At 38.1% G+C, this 22431-nt stretch overlaps 1 long non-coding RNA gene across 1 annotated transcript in view; it reads right to left on the bottom strand.

The window, feature by feature from the left end:
• LOC138837902 (uncharacterized) overlaps positions 1-21876 on the bottom strand; it is a 30665-nt gene extending 8789 nt beyond the window's left edge. Inside the window, exons 1-2 of the long non-coding RNA XR_011375498.1 lie at positions 21611-21876; positions 8842-8892 (exon numbers count right to left, since the gene is read on the bottom strand). This is a non-coding gene — a long non-coding RNA (uncharacterized lncRNA). The remainder of the gene's footprint in view (positions 1-8841; positions 8893-21610) is intronic.
• Between the last annotated feature and the right edge of the window lie 555 nt (positions 21877-22431).

Genomic DNA, 22431 nt, shown 5'->3' with positions numbered 1-22431 from the left:
ATCCACAAATTTTTGACACAATGTAGGAGAATTTTTCATGCCTTGTGGCAAGACCTTCCACTGATATCTCTGCCAGGGCCTTTTCCAATTACATGAGGGCACACGAAATGCAAATCTTTGAAAATCATTAGGATCCAATTTTATTGTAGGAAAAATCCTGAAAATAAATGATTATTATATAATCTCCTTTAGGAAGAGCCACAGGAGATGGAAGTCTTGGCTGAAGAGTCCCCATGTCATACATGGTGTTATTAATGGCTGTGAGGTCTTGTAACAACCTCCATTACCCAGATTTTTTTTAATTACAAAAACTGGAGTATTCCAAGGGCTATTGGATTCCTCTAAATATCCTTTCTGTATTTGCTCATTTACCAATTGTTCTACAGCCTGTATCTTCTCTTGAGTTAGGGACCACTGATCAAACCACACTGGCTGATCATTTTTCCATGATATTGCATCAGCAAACTTCTCATCAGCGGCCCCTATGAAAAATTTTGTACACTAATGTAATCTGCGGTAACTAATTTTAGTTCCATGTTTTGCATAATGTCTCTGCCCCATAATGTAAGGGCAAAGAAGATATAATATAAGGTTGAAAGTTTCCAAATCTATTTTCACACTCCCACTTTAAAAATTTTGAAGTTTGAGCAACATTGTTAGCCATATCCAATCCCATTAATGTAGATTCTGTCTTCATAATTGGCCAGGAGGAGGGCGAGTCTTTTCCTGCAATAAATGTTGGGTCTGACCCTGTGTCCACGAGACCTTTAACAGGCTTTGTATCCACTTTTTTGGTTTTCATGGGTCCATCCTTAGAAATAGATTGTACCCAGGCCACAGTTTCTGTGGAACTGAAACCTCCTGTACCTCGATCTTGTTTTAGGATTTCATTTCGAAGATGGACATAATTTAAAATTAAGATTTGAGATAATCTTTGATCCATATGTATTTACATATTTTCTTTTAAAAACCTTACCGTTACTTTAATTTCCCCTTGATAATCTGCATCAACTACTCCAGGTAATATCTCAAAGTTTTGTTATAATTTGAGCTTCTACCAATTATCAAGCCCACAGTTCCTTCAATTACAAGACTGTAAACTTGAGTGTTTATTAGCTGAATACCATACATGATAGAGACAATGTAATCTCTTTTTTGCTGCCAGATCTAACCCTGCACTTCCTGGAGTAGCTCTTGGCAAATCCCATACTGCAAATGAAGGTGACAAGAGATTTAATGGAACTGATCCCTTAGGGGATTTTTGTGTAACAGTAGGTGTTTCCCCTCTTTCGTTTACGGGGCTGAGGGAGCACCCCTCTTCTTGTTTTTTGTCTCCTTTTCTTCTGTTAGGAGAATTCTATCCTTATGATATTTTGATCTACACTCATTTTTCCAATGATTGCCTTTATTTCATTGTGGACAAAGTCCAGGCGCTTTACCCTTTTTATTGTTACTAGGTTTATTTTGCTTTTGTTGACAATCTTTACTCATGTGTTCTGACTGGTCACATGAGAAACAGACCCCATTTCTGGCCTGAGGTCATTTCTTATGTAATTTTTGTACATAAGCACTGAAGGGTTCTCCTTTCATTGCTGCAGCATGTGCCATTCCTTGAATGGCTGCTGGTGAGGCATCTATGCATGCTTTAACATTATCTTGCAATGATCCTGTCAGTAATTTTAAAGTACTTAATTCATAACTTTTCATACTTCTTACCTCCTCCCTCATTTTTCTCACAGTTTTCCTTTTCCTCAATACCTCTCACAAGTTGTTATGTACATTTCCCCTATATTGTCTTGTGAGCATTGCTATTGCATTGGTTTGCCTTTTGTCTTTTTTCTCACCATTTTGTTTTTCCTCTTTCATTCCCTAATTAAGGTAAATGTATACACAAAATACAGGGCACCAAAATCAAATACAGCAGGGATTAAACTATAGGGAGAAAACCCAAAGCAAAATAGAAATCACATACTACATTAAAAACAGCAAGCTAATAAAAAAGCCTCTGTTTCCATATCTTGTAGTTCATTTTGCTCGGCATTAGCTTCTATGGTAATATATATGCATAACAAAGCCACTGGAAAAGAATAGTTGCATGGACACTATATCATAAAAACAATGTTAGCTGTTTCTGATGGTAAAGGTGGAATTAGGATTGGTGAATTCGCGATTCTGATAAAGGAATTTCAAAAGAGTTTTACAATTATGACAGGTAAATTTTAATTCTTCAACATTTTTAACAACTTAGCCTATTAAGAAAATTTAAAATTGTGGAGTTCCAGGAAGATGGCGGAGGACAAGCTGGAGGCTAAACAAGCTCTCACATATTAAGCAGTTTTAGAGTTCCAGTGAACAGTCCTAAACCAGACAATCACGCCAAGTGTGCCATCACACAACAGAGAGTTAGGCCAGAGAGGAAAAATCCAAGCAAGGGGACAGATCTGAGCTCTTCCCAGCAGCTGCCACTGCGGCAGCAGGGGTGGTGGCGGCCTTACTGCCATACCTGAAATAGTGAGAGTCCAGGAGGAAAGAGCCATACACAGCGGATGAGCAGATTCTACTCAACACCAGCAAGAACCGACAAGGAGCAGACATTTTCATCCTGCAGTTCACAGACCAGAGATGATCCAGGAACCAAGATTCGGCAAGAGTTGAAGCCTGATGTCCTCACTCCTTCTTAGGGAGCAGAGGAGGGAAGGCCACCCTTCCCCCCTCCCCAGTACCGGAGACTCCATCTTGGATACCGACAAAGCTTGGCAGAGCTGCTAGCTCCAACTCAGGCCTTGGAATAAAAGGAGTCATTTAGCAGGTCACAAGAACTTAACGGCGTGACATGCCAGACTCAGCTCCACCCAGGGAAAAGTCACCCAGTGAAGAAAGCCACTCAACAACCATGAGAAGGAATATTACAGAGCTAAGCCCTGGGATACACAAGTATGTAAAACATGACAAATGAAGAAAAACAGTAATACGTATGTAATGCAGACTTATATGGGTAGGTATTTTTAATGTTTAAGGCTATGAACTGATTGTGTGATGACCTAAAATTAAGAAATTGATAGGTTCAACTATCCTTTGGTCCAACCATAGCTGATAGTTTAAGTGAAACGGGGCCACAGTAGTGTGCCTTGATTTACCAAAGTGAAAATAGGCCAATATTTGGAAAGCTACCATTTGGACATGTGGTTGGAGTGGCAATTACTTCAGTTTGTTGAAGTGTCAGTAGAAAGCTACAGTTTTAGCACAATGATAGAAAACTTTCAGGGATCTGGTAGATTTTCCCTTTGTCTTCATTTTCCCTTTTTATCTGCGAGCTAAAGTATCATTACTGGAAGCCTGTCCAAATTGTGCCTTTGGCAAGTTAACAGATAGTCTGTCACATGCCAAATAAAAGAGAATTGGAACAGGTCTATATTGAGCACCACAGTAGACGGGTCTCTGGACATTCTCAGGAAGAGCCTTCTGCCATTGTGGGATAGATAGGACTGGATAATATGCAAAATAGACACCATAGATTGAAAGTATTCTGCTAAGTTGACACTTGAGATATCAGATGTAATGCATTGTATTAATTTTTATGAATCAGTTAATCAGATTCATCATACCATATGATGTTACTAGACTGTCATATGCATGCTTATTGCATTTCCTTTGTATAACATATAATATGTTTTGAAATTTGGTATAAAATATTTGCATTTTCACTTATTTATTTTTACTCTGCATTACTTTAGTTCTCATGAGTAGGGAAATGCCCTGGAACTTTGTAATTTGTTGTCATATGTAATTTTTTTATTCTTATTTATTGTCTATTACAGCACCCGGCTATGTGTAATTTAAACTGTAGTTTTCTTCAAGTGTATCCTCCTACACTGAAGTTTTTTTTTCTTACAAGCTTTCTAATAAATATGTAATCTATTCAATTTTGAAAAGTACTGCTGTACCTCCCACTTATTTGTGGCATTTCTGAAATCCAAGTTCCTCTGTGTGTCAGAGTGGATACTTTTGCCTGTAACAGTTTTGTTATTGAATACATAAAATCTGGCTACTTAGGGAACAAAGGATGTGAAGCTACAGTATTCCAATAAAGAACTTCCAGGACAATTCAAGGGCAACTCATGTACTCTCTGTGTAGGTGAATAGGAGCATAGAAAAGAAATTCTTATACATGAAAGTGACTGGGAGTGTGTGCACATAGGTGTATCTGTTGTTATAGTTTTACATATTCCCTATTATTAAACGATATTTCATATATATGAATACACACACACACACACACACACACACACACACACACACACACACACACATATATATATATATATATGATCACAATTTCCAAAATCCAGAGAACCACATTCATGGGCATTGCTTTCCTATGTTGCTCTTTGAGTAATAAGAATGAAACCTGGTATTGTCCTGTGGTAGAGAAATAACTCAGAAATTCAAACATTTTTCTTTCAATATGTTGCCTGTTCCTACATCTAAAATTAGGAAGTCTTTTAATACATAATACATGTTATAATATATTTAATATATTATATAATGTATAATATATTCTATATTATAATATATATTATATATCATAACTGACAGTGTTATATATTTATAAGGAAAAATACAACAAAAGTATCAATGTCCATACTTTCCTAGCCATGATTAGGTTCAGTAGAGTCAGGTGCATTACATCTCAACAGGAAAAGTCTATAAAGTTCTGATGACCTTGAGCTAGATTAGGAGAATTTCTGTAAAAGGAACCTCTCTTCAATTTTGAGAAAAGATAAGTTTGGAGGTTGTTTCTTTTGTTTGATTTTATATTTTTTTGTTTTTATTTAGGCCGGACAAGGGGCCTGAACTTTGGGCCTGAACACTGTCCCTCACCTCTTCAATTCAAGGCTAGTTCTCTACCACTCGAGCCATAGCAGCACTTCTGGCTTTTTCTGCTTATGTGGCACTGAAGAATGGAAACCACGGCATCATGCATGCAAGGCAAGCATTCTACCACTGAACCACATTCCCAGCCCAAGTTTGAAGTTTTTGAGAAGAGGAATTTGGCATTTGATTTGCATCCTTCATTAGTAAAAAAATAGATATCATTTTGCCCCAAATTTTGTCTCCTTTTATGTTCCCTAAACAGTCACACATGATCATCATTCCATCGCATATCTTTAAGTCCTTCTTTTATTTCTTTTATCATTATTGTTTCTTGTTGTTTTGCTGATCCTAAAGCTTGCACTCAGGGCCTGGGCATTGTCTCTGAGCTCAAGGCTCATGCTCTACCACTTGAACCACAGCACCACTTTTGGCTTTTTCTGCCTGGGCTTCCTTTGAATCCTAAAATTCAGATCTCAGCCTGCTGGGTAGCTAGTATTATAGGTCTGAGCCACCAGTGCCCAGCAAGTCCCTCTCTTTTAGATATTATTCTAAAAGCCTCCTATCAAAGGTCACTCCTAAGATAGTAAATGGACCTATGCCAATAGATCCTTCATACTCTCATCTCTTCTTATGGCTATGGTGTGTCTTTTCCATTGTATCCTGAACCTACTTCACTGTTGCCTTCCTAATCCATAATTCTAGATGTATTACTAATAATTACCTAATTTTTTGTGGCTATAAACCCTAAATTACTCAACTATTAATTTATTTTAATTTTTTTCAATATGATTGTTTTTTCTGTACAAAGCTTATATTCACTTCTTGCATCTACCTCTTGGCATGAGGAGAGCCTGGGCCTATTCTACCTTAAATGCAAGAGGTTAGCCAAAGAATAGCCTACAGTATTCCTGCCTAGGAGTCAGGACAAGTAGTTGAGTGCCTGAAAGAAGCAATGCATTCCTGACATGAGAGGGGGTCAGAGACACAACAGCCTAGAGAGCAAACTGGCATTCACAACATTTAACAACTTCTCCTTTGGGGAAACTGACCTCCTGCAAAGTGGCAGTGAGATAACTTACCTAGTGAATTTTCTTATATGAAGGAAGTTGTCATGTCTCACTACACAACTCACTTGTAGTCAAAGAGAGGGTCATTCTTTTGTTTCTTCCTTAGGCCCAGTCTCAGTTTATCTCTATCTTAGATTTTGCTCAGACTCTATTCCTACCAGAAGGTCCCTGATGAGGAGGAAAGTGTGATCTCTTGGTTTCTGACTGGCCCTTTGGGACCTGAGGTCACTTTTAGTTTTCAACCTGTTCCTTCTGACAATGGGAAAGCTCATTCTTTGAATTGTGCCCTAGTATCAAAACTTCAGAGAAAGTCAAGAAATGACAGATTCTGCCTGAGGGAGTGAGTTTCTCCATTTTCAAAGATGTCAATTAATATCTGATTCTGAGACCAAGGTGGAAGTCCTTTACCAGATCCTCCAAGCTGGAGTGGATGTTAGCTCAGACTCCAAGCCATCTTCATCTTTCTCCAGCTCTTTCTCATGAACCAAAATGTTACAGGAGTTTAGTTCAGAAACAAGGAGAAATGAGAGTAGCAGAAGAACCATTGGCAGAGTGAGGAATTAGAAACTGTTGGTGAAAAAAAGGCCTCAGAAAACCTAGGATCAGGGGGCTGGGAAAGTGGCTCAGTGGTAGAGAGCTTGCCTTGCATGCCTGAGGCACTGGGTTTGATTCCTCAGCACCACATAATCAAAAAGAAAAAAGCTGGAAGTGGCTCTGTGGCTCAAGTGGTAGAGCGCTAGCCTTGAGCTGAAGGGCTGAGGGACAGCGCCCAGGCCCAGAGTTCAGGACCCACCACCGGACCCCCCCCCCAAGAAAAAGAAAGAAAATCTAGGAACACTCACATCATTTGGGAATCACATCATAAGATTAGGGAATAAAAGTAATAAATTACTACCTAAATTACTAACTCCACTACTCTACATTACAAGTGTTCTGTCAAAAGTTAGCTGTCCTAGCTCTATTGTGATAAGGAAAACGGAGCACATTCTTTCCTCACAAAGTTCTACTGAGTATCTTTATCCATACCCCAGGTTGTTCTTACTCTCTACTTCTCTGTTACTTTCCTTTGCTGGATTAAATCAATGACACTTGAAAGTGTTAGCATCTTCAGACATGTAGTTACACTTTCTTCTAATCCATTTGTTATAAAGTAAAACAAATTATGGGGAAACGTATAGCAATGGTACATTTTCTTCCATGGCATATTTATTTGATATTATTAAGTATTATTTTAATAGTTTCATTGTTAAAACTTGAGGAAAATGTTTTACTATTAGCAGTAATTACTTGCACATTTTTTGTATTTTTCCATGTCTGTGTATTTGTTAAGCTTCTAACAACATCTTTTTCCCCAACTGTTGCCTTCTTAAAATTGCTTCAAATCATAAACTATATATGATGGTACTCTATATGTTCATTGATATATTTAAACTTTAATCTAATATCCACATATTATAGGATATCTTCAACCTATTGTAACTAGTCTGAAAATCAATATGGACATTCTTCCTTAAAGCAAAAACACAATGCCACAAAACGTCGTGAAAGTAAGATTAGGTATATATTCAAAATATTTAGCAATGATACAGTAGAAACATTCACTTCTCATATATCAGAGCATGTTTATAGCTATGAGTAGCACATTTTCTTCATTCCTTCTTTCTGGTGCATCTAGGTTGATTACACAGCTTGGTTGCTAGGAATATTGCTGCCATAAACATGGATGTTCATGTTGATTTATATTCCTTCAATATGTATCCAATTGCGGTAAAGGACATCAACACATCTGTCTTTTTGATATTGTGTAAATTTCCATTAAGGTATCCCTATGGTTTGCGCTGGTTTACAATGCCACAGAACCAGATATAGTTCCTGATTTATTTCAACCTCTCCAGCAGTTTATTTATTTGAGTGGTGATAGCTATTCTAGTGTGTAAGATAGGATCTCAGTGACTTTCCTCTATTTTCCTTTGTATTTGCTACATGGATATGAATCTCAAACATTGTATTTATTTATTAAACACTTACATTTGTACTTCATTCCTGATTAGTGTCTTTCTTTTTATTTTAGTACTTGATCAATTTTCAAGGTTTGTAACATTTGATTTTTCCCATTACAAATACTCATTTTAGTTTAAAAAGATTTTTTTATTAGAGTGGTGCACAATTAACTAAAAACAACAGATAGTACATTTATATCACTGGATGTTTTTGTTTGTATTTACAGCCAGGAAATTGTTTCAATAAAGATACTGAACTTCTTTCACTGATATACCTGAAAGTATAGTATCTCTTATTCGCCTAAACTAATCTCAGAATTAACAGTCACAGCCTGGGGCACCACAGTCTGGGCTAAGTAAAACCATTAACACAGCACAAACTGCATTTAAACAGAGCAATGGGCTTCATACAAGTTAGAATAAAGGCATCACCTTCATGAAGCCAATGTTGAAGTTCACAGGCAGACCTTAGGAATCTGAATATCAAGAAGATCAAAGGATAAATGTATTTAGAAGGCAACTTTAGAACTCCAGATTGGGGAGGTGGGACAAACAATAGATACCAAAACTAAATGCTGAAGGGAAGAAGTATTTTATCCCAAACTTCACCTCTGTCTGACTCTCTCACACAACACACACACACACACACACACACACACACACACACACACACACACACACACACACACACCAATTAAACCCTCTACTTAAAAAGAATTTTGTAGTATCCTATAGAATATGATATTACAAACAAAACCGAAATATTTATTTGAAGTCTAAACTCTAATTTAGCAAGTTCTATAAAGACCTACATTAGATGAACTTTGCTATTCCTCCAGGTTTATGCTTTTGTAATCCTTCATCTTTCCTTGGAATCTAACAGAATGATGATTACTTACTTTTTCAAATTTTGGATGGGAATAATGAACCATTTTGCATCTAGGAATATTCTGTAATAAAGAGAACATTTAAACACAACTGAGGATGATATACCAGTTGCATTTCAATAGAAATCTTGGCTTCTCAAAACATAATGAAGAAATTAGCCCAAATTTCCAACTGTGTATTCCTTTCTTGTTTGGTTTATTTTATTAAGACAAAATTATACTACCTGGTCTAGGGAAGGTATCAGTAGAAATTCCAGTCCCTAATCTCCTGTCAGTCTGAGTGCTAGAATTCAAGGCTTGTATCACATTGCCCAACCATAGTTTCTTGGTTTATTTATTTTGTTTGTTTGTTTGTTTGTTTGTTTGTTTGTTTTTGGGTCCAGTAATGGGGCCTAAACTCTGGGCCTGTGTGCTGTCCCTCAGCCCTTCAGCTCAAGGCTAGCGATCTATCACTTGAGCCACAGAGCCACTTCCGGCTTTTTTCTTTTTGCTTATGTGGTGCTGAGGAATCGAACCCAGGGCTTCATGCATGCAACACAGCACTCTACCATTGAGCCACCTTCCCAGCCCCTTCTTGGTTTATTTAATCTAGATACTGACTAGCAATTCTGAACTTCTCTAGTGATATTATCCGCTAGAATTCTCAGACTGTTCATGTACTATTTTCAAAGATGTTCTAACATTTGACACAGGGCATGAACATTTTCAAGTGCACCTGCGGGGTCTCTGATTCATTCCTCCATGGATCCAATCCTTTTAATATTGATTACTTGACTCTCTTACTATCTCTGGTCCCTACCTCTCTAATATGCTCAAACATTTTGAAGAAAGTTCACTTGAGGATTTTCTAATTTTAAAAATTAGCACTTGATTCCAGTCTTACTCAGGACATATTTTCTATTGTTTTCTAACTTTTCTACATATTTTGAGAGTTGCTTCATTTTTGTATATGTGTGTGCACATATAAGTGCCTCTGTGTGTATGTATATGTTTATATGTATGTATGCAAAAGCCTCAAGCTCTTATTCATCATTCTTGCTCATGACTGTTATTCCATCACCTGAGCCATTTTTCCAATCCAGATTTTGGGTGGTTAATTATAGATAGTGTCTCAAACACTCTTCTGCCCAGGCTGGATGCAAACTGAACCTCCCAGACTCCTTTACATTCTTAGGTTTCATTTATCCAGTAGAATCAACTTTTAAACTACAAACATTTTTTGAGTTTAAAGTCTAAGCTGTAGTCCAGATTTTTAACTCAAGATTTCATATGTAGATAGATGAATATACAAATTACATATGCTGAGTGTACACTGTTAGAAATGTGATCCTAAGCTACGTTGTGGTGAGATCTGAGGATTGGGGTTCAAAGCCAGCCCAGGTAGGAAAGTCCCGGAAACTCTTTTCTCCAATTTACTGCAAGAAAACTGGAAGTGGCACTGTTGGCTCAAGTGGTAGAGCATTAGCCTTGAGCGGAATAGCAGAGGGACAGTGTCTAGGCCCAGAGTTCAAGTGACAAGACCACCACCAACAAAAAATATATAACTAAAGGAAAGAAAAAATGTGATCTTATCCACCAGTTCATGGCTAGTATAATCCCTGCTCTCTCAAGATGGACTCTTTTTTTCCAGACAAGTCCATGCTCTTATATCTGCCTTGCATTGGAAACAGAATTATTCTTCCATTCTTCTTTCTACAAAGATGTGTCGTTAGCAAGTGTGATTTAGAATACACTTCGTGTTCCACGTAGGAGTAATGCTTTCTCTATATCACACTCATAAATCTACATACTGGATTTGGCTTTATTGTTTCAACGTGGTCTTATTTGTAGAGTCTTAAACACAGAATTTCTCTTTCTCTTATTATTGTTATAGTTAACATGAGTTAACAAATTTATGTAAACTTGGGAAATAATGCGCAGCATATACACTCAGAAAAAAATTATCTGAGAACCATATTCCCCTTTAAAATTCACCTTAATTTACAGAGAATTTACAAAGTTTGAACTCAATATACTCATGGATAATGTATTTATAAGAAATGTCAATTTCATATTTTCTCTATACTAAGTTGTCTCTGAAACACGTGTTACCTCAGGTCCAAAGGTGTCCTTGGGTTATTTCGGTGAAGCCAGAAAACATTCATTATACCTTAGACAGCACCATAGATTGTTCCTGGAAATAACTATTACTGGATGTGGAAACTGATCCCAGGAGAAGAATGGAACATAGAGGATTGACAAAGTTCAAGTTAACTTGTGCTTTCCTTTTTACTATAAAAGAAGAGAATCCGAAGGCTTGAAGGAAACTCTGTCCCTGACTTTTTTTAGTGTGTTTTTACTCATATATAATTTTTCTGTAAACTTCTAAATTGAGAATATTACAAAAAGATATAATGTGCCATTTGATGGCCAGCATAGAACAAAAGGAAATAACGTTGTTTTAAATATGTTCTACTGCAGGGACTGTGAAGGTGGCTCAGTGATAGAGCATTTGCTTTGCATGCTTGAGGCCCTGGGTTCGATTCCTCAGCACCTCATAAGCAAATATAAGCCATAAGTGGTGCTGTGGCTCAATTGGTAGAGCGCTAGCTTTGAGTTGAAAAGTTGAGGTAAAGTGCCCAGGCCCAGATTTCAGGCCCACGACTGGACCCCCCAAAAAATCTACTGCAAAGAAACAAAGACATGGAGGTTTTAAAGTGTTTTATGGATGGATATTTTACCCCTGAGATGATTCTTTTGTTGCAGGAGTCAGTTATCAATTCTTTTTGTTTGGTCCTGAGTTCTCCAGAGCAATAAGGATTCCAAAAAAGCAACCAGTATGTATGAACAGCAAAAGGAGCCATTTCTCACACCAATAGTCCTTTAAGGAGGGTTCCAATGAAATATCTGGTTTTTTGTTTGCTTTTTTGTTTAGCTGGTGTTGGTTCTAGGGCTTGAACCCAGAGGCTGGACCCTGTCTCTGAACAGTTTTCTTTCCTGCTCACCTAGTCCCAAAGCTAGTACTCTACTGCTTGAACCAAAACTCCACTTCTGGCTTTTTTCCTGTGTAATTACAGATAAGACTTTGACAGACTATCCTGCCTGGTTTGGCTTTAAACTAGGATAGTAAGAAAGCCAAGTGACATCAACTGTATAGACTTCTCTTTTCAAACGAGAAATATTATATGAATTTTATTGTAAAGCTAATATTTGACAATTTTTACTTCCTTTTTATTGTGAGCATACCGTACAGAGAAGTTACAATTACATGGGCAAGATAACCAGTGCATTTCTTATCAATCATTGTTGTCTCCTCTTTGTTTCCCCTTCCCATCCCTTCCCATATACCCCCTCCTCCCAGGCGACCCTCCACCCCCCACCAACGTTGTAAGGTTCGTTTTTCAACATGATGACTTGTACATCTCATTGTTGCAATGGTTCCACCTGTATCCCTAGTTAAACGATTTGTTTTTAAAGAATATGTCCAGCATAGAATCCATAACATAACTCAGCAAAAGTAGGCCCACTGAATCATTTTGGAATTTTTTTTTTGCTTGGGAAGATTATTGATCTTGTCGTTCCTTTTGGGGAAACTTAAAGTCATATTTCACCTTTTTATAGGTTGTGGGGCTTGAACTCTGATCCTGGGTGCTCAGCTACAGCACCAGCTCTGGGTTTCTGGTGGTTAATTGAAGGTTACGGTCTCATGAACTTTCCTGAACAGGCTGGGTTTGAACCACAATCCTCTGGTCACAATCTCCTGAGTAGCTAGGATTACAAGCGTAAACCACCAGCACCTGGCTCATATTTGCATTTATGTGCACTGAATGACACAGTGTAGACAAAGAATGGAAATTTTAACCAAATGATGACATTAAAATTGAAGTCCTCCTTTTCCATTTTCCGACATTAATAACTCATGAGCTATGGGACCCTTACATTAGCATCCTCTGCCATCTGTATAAGTGTATTTAGTATCAGGAAATGTTCATAGAGAAATATAGAAAGAATGAGATTTTTAGAAAGTAAAGGAGATAAGGTATGAAAGAATAGCATAGGCGATACATTTATCACACAGAGATGAAGAGCTAGCCTAAGAGATTTGGAATTCTAAAGGCAATGAGGAAAAGCCTAGTTAACAACTAGTTCTACAATAACCAAAAATCGTTTTCAAGACCAGTTTCTGGTATACCTTAATTACTATCATTTATTCCTTCTATCTGGAGTTATTCCTTATTTTCTGTCACAACTATTAATTAGCCTCTGCCTTTTTGGTGCCATAACGGACCAAAAAAATTTCAAAATCACACTTAGCCTACCCTTCTTTTTGTGATTTTCAGTGATGACACAAATCCTGGAATCGTTGAATTTCCAGAATTAAACTTTACCTGGCATCTAAGCACATTCCTAGTATTAATTGCTGTGACTTAATGAACAAAGCTTTTTTCAACACAGTATCCTCATATAAGTAAAGTACATGAATTAGGGACTGTTGTCAGGTGTCAGTATGAAAGGAGCAATTATATATTCCAAGTATGGGTTCTTTATTTTTGATTTACTAACTAAATGGTTTATTTGTTTTGTTTTGTTTCGTTTTTGTTCTTTTTGCCAGTCGAGGGGCTAAAACTCAGGGGTAGGGAGTTTTCCTGAGCTTTTTTTTTTCTTGCTCAATGCTAGCTCTCTACCACTTGAGGCACAGCACCACTTCCAGTTTTTCTTTTATGTGTTACTAGAGGAATTGAACCCAGGCTTTTATGGATGCTAGGCAATCACTGTACCATGAAGCCACATTCCCAGAGCCCTAAATAACTTTCTTAAGATGGCATTACTTTTTCATTCCATAACTACGTATCATAATTTTGGCCAGGTGCTAGAAAATGATGTAGAAAGCAATACAATAAGTCTAGTAAGGCAGGAGGGACAATGAATAACTGTCACGGTCTAGCCAGAGGGGCTTATCCCATGGAGCTGTTTCAATAACTGAGCGAGACAGCTCCTGACCCACAGCCAACCTCCAGAATGAGAGGGCCACCTCGGGTTCCAGCCACATGGGGATCAGTACTTTTGAAAGAGAGAGAGAAAAAAAGTCAGAATTACAATTAAGTCTGGTGCTAGTGGCTCAGAATTCTAATACTAACTACACAGGACGCTGAGATATGAGGATCATGGTTCATAACCAGCCCAGGCAGAAACGTCTGTGAGACTCTTATTTCCAAAGAACCACCAGAAAATCAGAAGTAGTGCTTTGTGCTCAAGTGGTAGAGCACTAAATAGCCTTTTGCTGAGGCTTTCGGGAACAGTGCCCATGCCTAGAGTTCCAGCCCCACAACTGACAAGAAGTGAACTTCCTAACACAAGAAGTGGACTGAATAGCATCCATTCTCCTAGGGAGCAGGGTATCAAAGTCAGGCAGAGCTTCCTGTGAAATTGAAGTCATAAGTAGGTCAACTGGCTTCTCTGTGCTTTGGTTTCACCAGCTACAAAACTCAACATAGTGAAGGATCCTCTTCCTCATGGCGATAGGGTAATGATGAAAGAGAGCCATGTTTTGTTTCATAAGCCCACATCTGTTGGACAATTAATAACAGGCCCCACCTGAGCCCTTCCCAGCTATCTTCCTGTCATTTGCTCACAGAATTGCGGAGAAACTTATCTGAAGGCTGCTCCCTCTGTGCCTAGCCATGCTCCAGAGTTCCCTCTGTATAAATCCCTTGTTTCCTCACAACTGTCCTGAGAGGAGAATGAGGTCTGATGGTTGTGACCCTACCCAGAGCTTCACCTGTGGTCAAGAATCATCTGCTGTGATTATTCTGCCTGCTCAAACTGACTTAAGAAACCATTCAAGCCACAGGAAAATCAAAAACCACAAACAGACCAGAGACTGCAACAAGAGACAGCTTAAGGACACAAGGGAGATACATTATATTACCATCCCCACCCAAAAATATCAAAGAACTCTTTTTTTGTACCTTTATAAAAAATGTTTTTCTAAAAGTTTTTTTTTTAATTTTGAATTTTTTACTTTAATTTTTTTTGTTTTTTGTTAACATTTTTTTCTTCCCCTCAGAATTTTCATTTTAGGGGTATATGTGTGTGTACTTTTTTCTCTTGTCTTCTTAAAATTTTTTTTGTTTAGCTCTACTGACCATTTGCCCTTTGTTTCTTTCCTTCTTACTCTTTTCACTTTTTCTTCTTTCCTATCTTCTTTGCGTGACTTAATTGTTATTCTGCTAATCCTCAGATATGCCAATAGTCGATTATTAGACCTTAGCCCCATTGTGTACACCCTTAATCCAGAAATTTATTACTCAATTTAAAACCTCTTAGCCTTAAATTTCTTAATAGCAGTACTACCCTTTTTACCTGTATAATATTTTAAGAATTTTTATTTTTAAGTTTTTCACATCTCCTTTCTATCCATCCCCTTCTCTTATTCTATCCACGTTCTTCTCTGAATATTACGTTTTCATTTTGCATAATTTTTAAGTGTTGAACTTCTTAATTTTTATTTTTTTGTTTTTCTATTTTTTCTTGTCTTTTTTCTTTCTCTTTCTTCTTATTTCTCTCTCTACTATCATTCTATCCAACCTATTTCCCGCTTTGAGATTAGGATTGAGTTAAGTTAACTATCCCACTGCCTTTCCACATACTTATGTGCCTATTTTTACCCATATCTCTCCCTAAACTTAATCATTTCTGTTTGCCAAATTCTTCTTTGCGGTTTGTAGCCCATTAATACATAGTTGTTTGATGTTGAATAGGTATATCTGTAGAACTAGATTGTATCTGCAGATTTTTGAGTGTGGAACTACAGACTTTGGTTGATGCTTGCCTTAAAATAGTGTGCTAGCACAAAACTGGCATTACTTTCATCCCAAATGGGCAGAGCAACCTGGAAAAACACAAGAAAAATGACAAGTCCGGGTATCTCAACTCCCACTCATGGTAATCAGGGGTCAGAAAAGATAATCAATAATCCAGAGGAGAGTTCTCAAAAAGCTCTATAAACACTACTGGTAAATATAGTAAATGAAAAGAGTGAAAACCTGCAAAGGACTCCGCATGAGCGTGATAGGGAGAGAGAGGAGGCAAAACAAAGATTAATACAAGAATATCATGAGCGTGAGGAAGCTACTCAAAGATTGATACAGGAATTGCATGCGCAGATGGAGAGCACTCAAAGAGAAATAAAGGAATGTCATGAGCAGGCTGAGATCAGTCAAAGAGAACTACAGGAACTGCGTGAACGTGAAGAAGCTAATCAAAAAAAATACAGGAATTGAGAGAGTGAGATGAGAATGCAGAAAGATCACTAAAGGCATTCATGGAATCCATAAACAGAGAACTGAAAGAAGTCAGAGAGACCACAAAGGGAATGCTGAATGGAACCCCAACAGAAGGAATGGGAATAACAAATCAACTAAGGGATTTGAGAATAAACACTGAAAACCAAATTAAGGAAGAAAAGAAGTTCATACAAGTTCTAAAACAATGCTGCAACAAAGAATTTGAAGCCAACAAAGTTGACCAACTAGAAGAAGAAATTTAAAACAAAGTATAAAGTCTCTATTGTAGGTTAGACCATGCAGAAGATCGACTCTCAGGGATTGAAGAGAGCCTAGATATTATAGAGAAAGAACATACAACTATTTAAGACAAATCCAAGAAATATGATAAATCTATCCAACATTTGGAAGACACCATCAGAAGGCCTAATCTGAGGCTAACGGGTGTAGAGGAGAAGCTAGAGACAGAAGTTAATGGTCTAGGAAATTTGTGTAACAGGATCCTAGCAAAGAACTTCCCAAACACGCAAAAAGAAAGTCCTATTCAGAAACAAGAAGCTGGTAGAACTCCAAATAGACCAGCCCAGAATAGGACATCCACCATCAAATTATAATCCACACAGGATCAATTCAGACCAAAGAAAAGATCCTTAAAGATGACAAGGAGAAAAGATCAATCACCTATACATGGAAATCAATTGGAATCACCTCAGATTTCTCAGCGGAAACAATCATTGCAAGAAGAGCCTAGAATGATGGATTCCATGCCCTAAAAACAAACAACTATCAAACAAGAATTTTGTACCCAGCTAAACTCTCCTTAACTGGAGGTAAAATAAAAACCTTCCATAGCAAAGAAAAATTGATACAATATATCTCCACAAAACCAGCCCTACAAAACATTCTTAAAGATGTCCTACACATAGAAAACCAACAAGATCACAATAAAGGCCAAGAAATCGCACCCAAACTGAGAATCCAAGAACCATAAGAAGAACCCAGTTGACTCAGCACTCAAGAAGGTGGATAAAATGGCAGGTACTCCCAAATACCTCTCAATCTTAACTCTCAACATTAACGGACTTAACTCTCCAATTAAGCATCGTAGACTATCTAGTTGGATTAAAAGCAAGATCCTTCTATCTGCTAGGATCAGGAGTCACATCTTGCCCATAAAAACAAACACATTTTGAATATGAAAGGCTGCAACCAAATCTACCAAGCAAATGGCCCCCATAAACAGGCAGGAGTTGCAATCCTAATATCAGATAAAAGAGACTTCAAAATGAAATTTGTGAAAAGAGATAAAGAAGGTCACTACATACTAATTAAGGGATCTATCCTTCAAGAAGATATTACAATTCTGAATATCTATTCGCCAAGCAATGGAGCCCCCAAATTTATCCAAGAAACACTACTTTCCCTCAAATCTGACAGAGATCCAAAGAGATTAATTTGTGGGGTATTTAACACACCAGTTTCCTCACTAGATAGATAAACTCAGTAAAAACTCAACAGAGAAAACGCAGATCTAAACAACTGCATAGATCAACTAGATTTCACAGACATCTACCGAATATTTCACACAGCATCATCAGAATACACGTTTTTCAGAAATATTGAAGTTATACCTTGCATTCTCTCAGACCACAAGGAAATAAAATTAAAACTTAATACCAAAAGCCACCAAAGAAAATCCTATAACACATGGAGCCTGAAAAACACACTGCAGAATCACGAGTGGGTCATGGAAGAGATTAGAAAGGAAATTCAAATGTTCTTGAACACACAAATTACCAGCTCCTCTGGGACACAGGAAAAGCAGTACTCAGGGGCAAGTTCATCGCTCTGAGTTCCTACATCAACAAATTCGAGAGATCTGAAACCCACCATTTGATGAGACATCTGAGCCTCCTTGAAAAAAACAGCAAGATAATCCCCCATCCAGTAGACGGTAAGAAATAATTAAAATTAAATCAGCATTAAATGAATTAGAATGCAAAAGAAATCATCAAAAGGATCAACAAAACAAAGATTTGTTACTTCAAAAAATTAACAAAATTGACAGACTCTTAGCAAATCTTATCAGAAAAAGAATAAAACACACGCAAATAAATAAACTCAGAGATGAGAATGGAAACATCACCACAGAATCAACCAAGATTCAGAACATTATAAGGAAATATTTCTGAAAACTTTATGCTAATAAGTTTGACAACTTGACAGAAATGGACCTTTTCCTAGCAAATATTGACATGCTGAAACTAAACCAGGATGAGTTAAACCATCTTAACAGGCCCATATCAAGCATTGAAATAGAAACCACAATAACAGACCTCCCATCTAAGTAAAGCCCAGGACCAGATGGCTTTAGAGCAGAATTCTATAAGGCCTTCAAAACACAGCTCACACCAATACTCCTCCAAATCTTCAATGAAATTGAAAGAAAAAATTCACTACCGAACACATTCTATGAAGCCATCATAAGCCCCATCCCCAAACCAGGCAGGGACTCATCACAGAAAGAGAACTATTTACCCATTTCTTTGATGAACATTGATGCAAAACTTCTCAACAAAATTTTGGTCAATCGATTTCAACAATTCATCCAAAAAATCATACACCATGATCAAACAGTATTCATTTCAGGGAGGCAAAGCTGGCTCAATATACAAAAATCAAGTAATATAATTCATCACATCAACAGGAGCAAGGGTAAGAACCACATAGTTATCTCAATTGATGCTGAAAAAGCATTTGACAAGATCCAACTCCCCTTTATGATTAAGGTTCTGGGAAAACTAGGAATCCATGGAACTTTCCTCAATATAATAAAGACTATATAGGACAATCCTACAGCCAGCATTAAACTTAATGGTGAAACATTAATGCCATTTCCTCTTAACTCAGGAATGAGACAAGAATGTCTCCACTTCTCTTCAATCTAGTGTTAGCATGCCTAGCTACAGGAATAAGACAAGACGCAAACGTAAAGGAGATCCAAATAGGGAAAGAAGAAGCAAAACTCTCCCTCTTTGCAGATGACATGATCTTGTATTTAAAGAATCCCATAGACTCCATTCCCAAATTACTCTAGCTGATTTAAAACTTTGGCAAAGTAGCAGGGTATAAAATTAACCCTCAAAAAACAATGGCTTTTCTGTATGCCAACAATGAGAAAAGTGTGGCTGAAATTAGGAAAGCATCTCCATTCGTAATACCACACAAAAAATAAAATACCTAGGAATTAACTTAATCAAAGAAGTGAAGGACCTCTATGATGAAAATGTAAAAAACCTGAAAAAGGAAATCAAAAGAAATCTTAGAAAGTGGCAAAAACTCCCATGCTCCTGGATTGGAAAAATCAACATCGTGAAAATGGCAATACTTCCCAAGGCTATCTACAAATTCAATGCAATTCCTATGAATATTCCAACCTCATTCTTCAAGGAAATAGAAGAGGCAATCCAATAATTCATAGGGAACAATAAAAGATCCCGAATAGCAAAAATGATCCTCAACAGAAAGAACAGTCCTGGATGAATATTAATTCCAAATTTCAAACTCCTCTACAAAGCAATAATAATCAAAAGAGCTTGGTACTGGAACAAGAACAGACCACAGGACCAATGGAATAGAATTGAAAACCCAGAAATGAACCTACAGACCTATAGCCATCTAATATTCGATAAGGGAGCTAAGAAAATAGAATGGAAGAAAGAAAGCTTCTTCAGGAAATGGTGCTGGCAAAATTGGTTAACTACTTGTAGAAAACTAAAACTAGACCCTTATATATCACCCTGCACCAGAATCAACTCCAAATGGATCAAAGACCTCGATGCCAAAGCAGACACTCTGAAAACATTACAGGATGGAATAGGAAAAATCCCAGGTCTACTTGGCAAAAGCTGAAATTTTCTGAATAGAGACCCTGAAACACAACAAACCAAAGAAAGGTTGGACAATTAGGATTGCATGAAATTGGAGAGCTTCTGCATGGCAAAGGATATAGCTAGCAAGATCAATAGAAAGACCACAGACTTGGAGAAAATCTTCACTAGCCATACAACTGACAAGGGTCTCATATCTAAAATAAATCCCCCAACAACAAATCTTCAAAGAAACAACTGCCCAATAAATAAGTGTGCTAAAACCTTAAAGAGAAACTTCTCTGAAGAGAAAAGAAGGATGGCCAATAGACACATGAACAAATGCTCAACCTCTCTAGCCATAAAAGCAATGCAAATCAAAACAACTTTGAGATACCACCTCACCCCAGTTAGAATGGCTATAATCAAGAACTCTGATAACAACAGATTCTGGAGTGGATTTGGACAGATGGGAACTTTATTGCAGTGTTGGTGGGAGTGTAAATTTGTTCAACCACTTTCAAAAGCAGTATGGAGGTTCCTCAAAAGAGTCTATGTACAGTTCCCCTATGACCCAGGCAATCCCAATTTTGGGCATTTACCCAAATGTTCACAAACAAGACCACATTAAAGCTACCAGGACAACTATGTTTATTGCAGCATTATTTACGATAGCTAAGGCATGGAACCAACCCAGATGCCCCTGGGTAGATGAATGGATCAAGAAAATGTAGTATATATACACAATGGAATTCTATGCCTCCATCATAAAGAATGACAGTGCTCCATTTGTTAGGAAATGGAAAGACTTGGAAAAAATTATATTAAGTGAAATAAGCCAGGCCCAAAGAAACATAGGTTCCATGGTTTGCCTTATTTGCAATAACTAGTATATGTCTGAGTCAAGCAAAACAGGTCAGATAAGTTGATGTTAGGGAAATGAACCTTAAAATATGTATTCAATATTTTTTCTTTCATTCGATTGTTTCTATTACATTTATAAGATTATTTCTTTGTTGTTTTTTATGTCCCTCCCCCACAGTATAATCCCTGCTTTAACTGTATTTGATGTTGTTATAATTTATGGAGGGGAAGGGAAAAAACGAATCATTTAAATAGAGATTACAGGTGGACCCATTGCAACAATGAGACATAGAAGTCGTATGTCGAAAATGAACTTTACAACTTTGGTAGGGGGAGGTGGAGGGACAGGAAGGGAGGCGGGGAGAGGATGGGATGAGAAGGGGAAACAAAGGAGGAAGCTACAATACTTGATAAGAAATGTACTCATTATCTTGCCGATGTAATTTTAAACCCTCTGTACAGTATTTTCACAATAAAAAAAAAAAAAGAATCGCCTGATGTGGACTAAAAGTTTGGGATAATCCATCTAAATTGATGACTGAGCATGTTGCTACATATCTACTATACCAACGACAGAGGACCAGGCCTGGTGGAGCATACATGTTATAGATAGGAGGACCTCGATCCAGCCCAGCCAGAGCATATATTGAGGCTCTGTTTCAGGAATGCCCCAAACAGAAAGGTGGCTTCTCAGAGCCAGGGATTGGACAGAAGTAGGGGGTCATGGTGCCCCCAGAAGGGTGTCTGACCCGGGGTAGGGGTAGTTTTGGGCCAGCCACTCACATGTGCTGCTGTGAAAAGTTGCTTGAGGCTGCTCCAGGTGGGGCGAGCAGTGATGGCAGTTGCATTTCAGACACATGGCCTCAGAGCCAGGGACCAGGTTGGGCTTTACGCGGCCTGGCAGGGTATTGCCTGATGTCTGAAATCCTGAACCATGGGCAGGGAGGGCACTGGGGCATGGGCAGCCATATCATTTTCGTTCAAAATTCCAAAGTTGCCTTGAGTCTCTTCCTCACCACTCAGCCATCTCTACCTTCCTCAACTGCTGGTAGTGGTGTAAACTAACAGAGGGAATCCCGGTGCTACCTGGCAGCATGGAATGTGAGCGTGGCCACCATTCTTGTATCTCATTGGTCAGAAAGAACCATGAAATAATTGGGGTGTGGCCAGAATCCTGTGATGCAAGCAGCATGGGCGGAGTCAAGAAGATAGCAGCTCCCCCAGTCCTTTTCCTGGGGAACAATGTCCAATTCAGTTGGAGACAAGAGGGTGACCTGCTTTAGCGGGATGACCACACAGATTGTTGTGTATGTCTGTTTGTTCCCAGTCCCAGACGTTGAACTGAGGATATGGGCACAGTCTGTGAGCTGCTTTGGCTCAAGGCTAGCCTTCCACACTGGAGCCATAGGGATTTTGGCTTTGTTGGCACTGAAGTTGGACTTTCCTGCCTAGGGTGACTTCGACCATGATCCTCCCATCACAGCCTTGTAAGTATCAAGGAAGACTGCTGAGAGCCACTGGTGAGTGCCTAATCATTGGTCTTACTGATGTTCTTGGACAGACTGGTGAGCTCCCTATCCTCGGATTTAAGTGGTGGGAGCTGT

Source organism: Dipodomys merriami, unplaced genomic scaffold (genome assembly GCF_024711535.1).
Source record: "Dipodomys merriami isolate MVZ:Mamm:240054 unplaced genomic scaffold, mDipMer1.0.p SCAF_279, whole genome shotgun sequence".
In the NCBI taxonomy this organism is placed as follows: domain Eukaryota; kingdom Metazoa; phylum Chordata; class Mammalia; order Rodentia; family Heteromyidae; genus Dipodomys; species Dipodomys merriami.
Note: the sequence above shows the minus strand (reverse complement) of the source record. Positions and strands in the feature narration are given on the sequence as shown.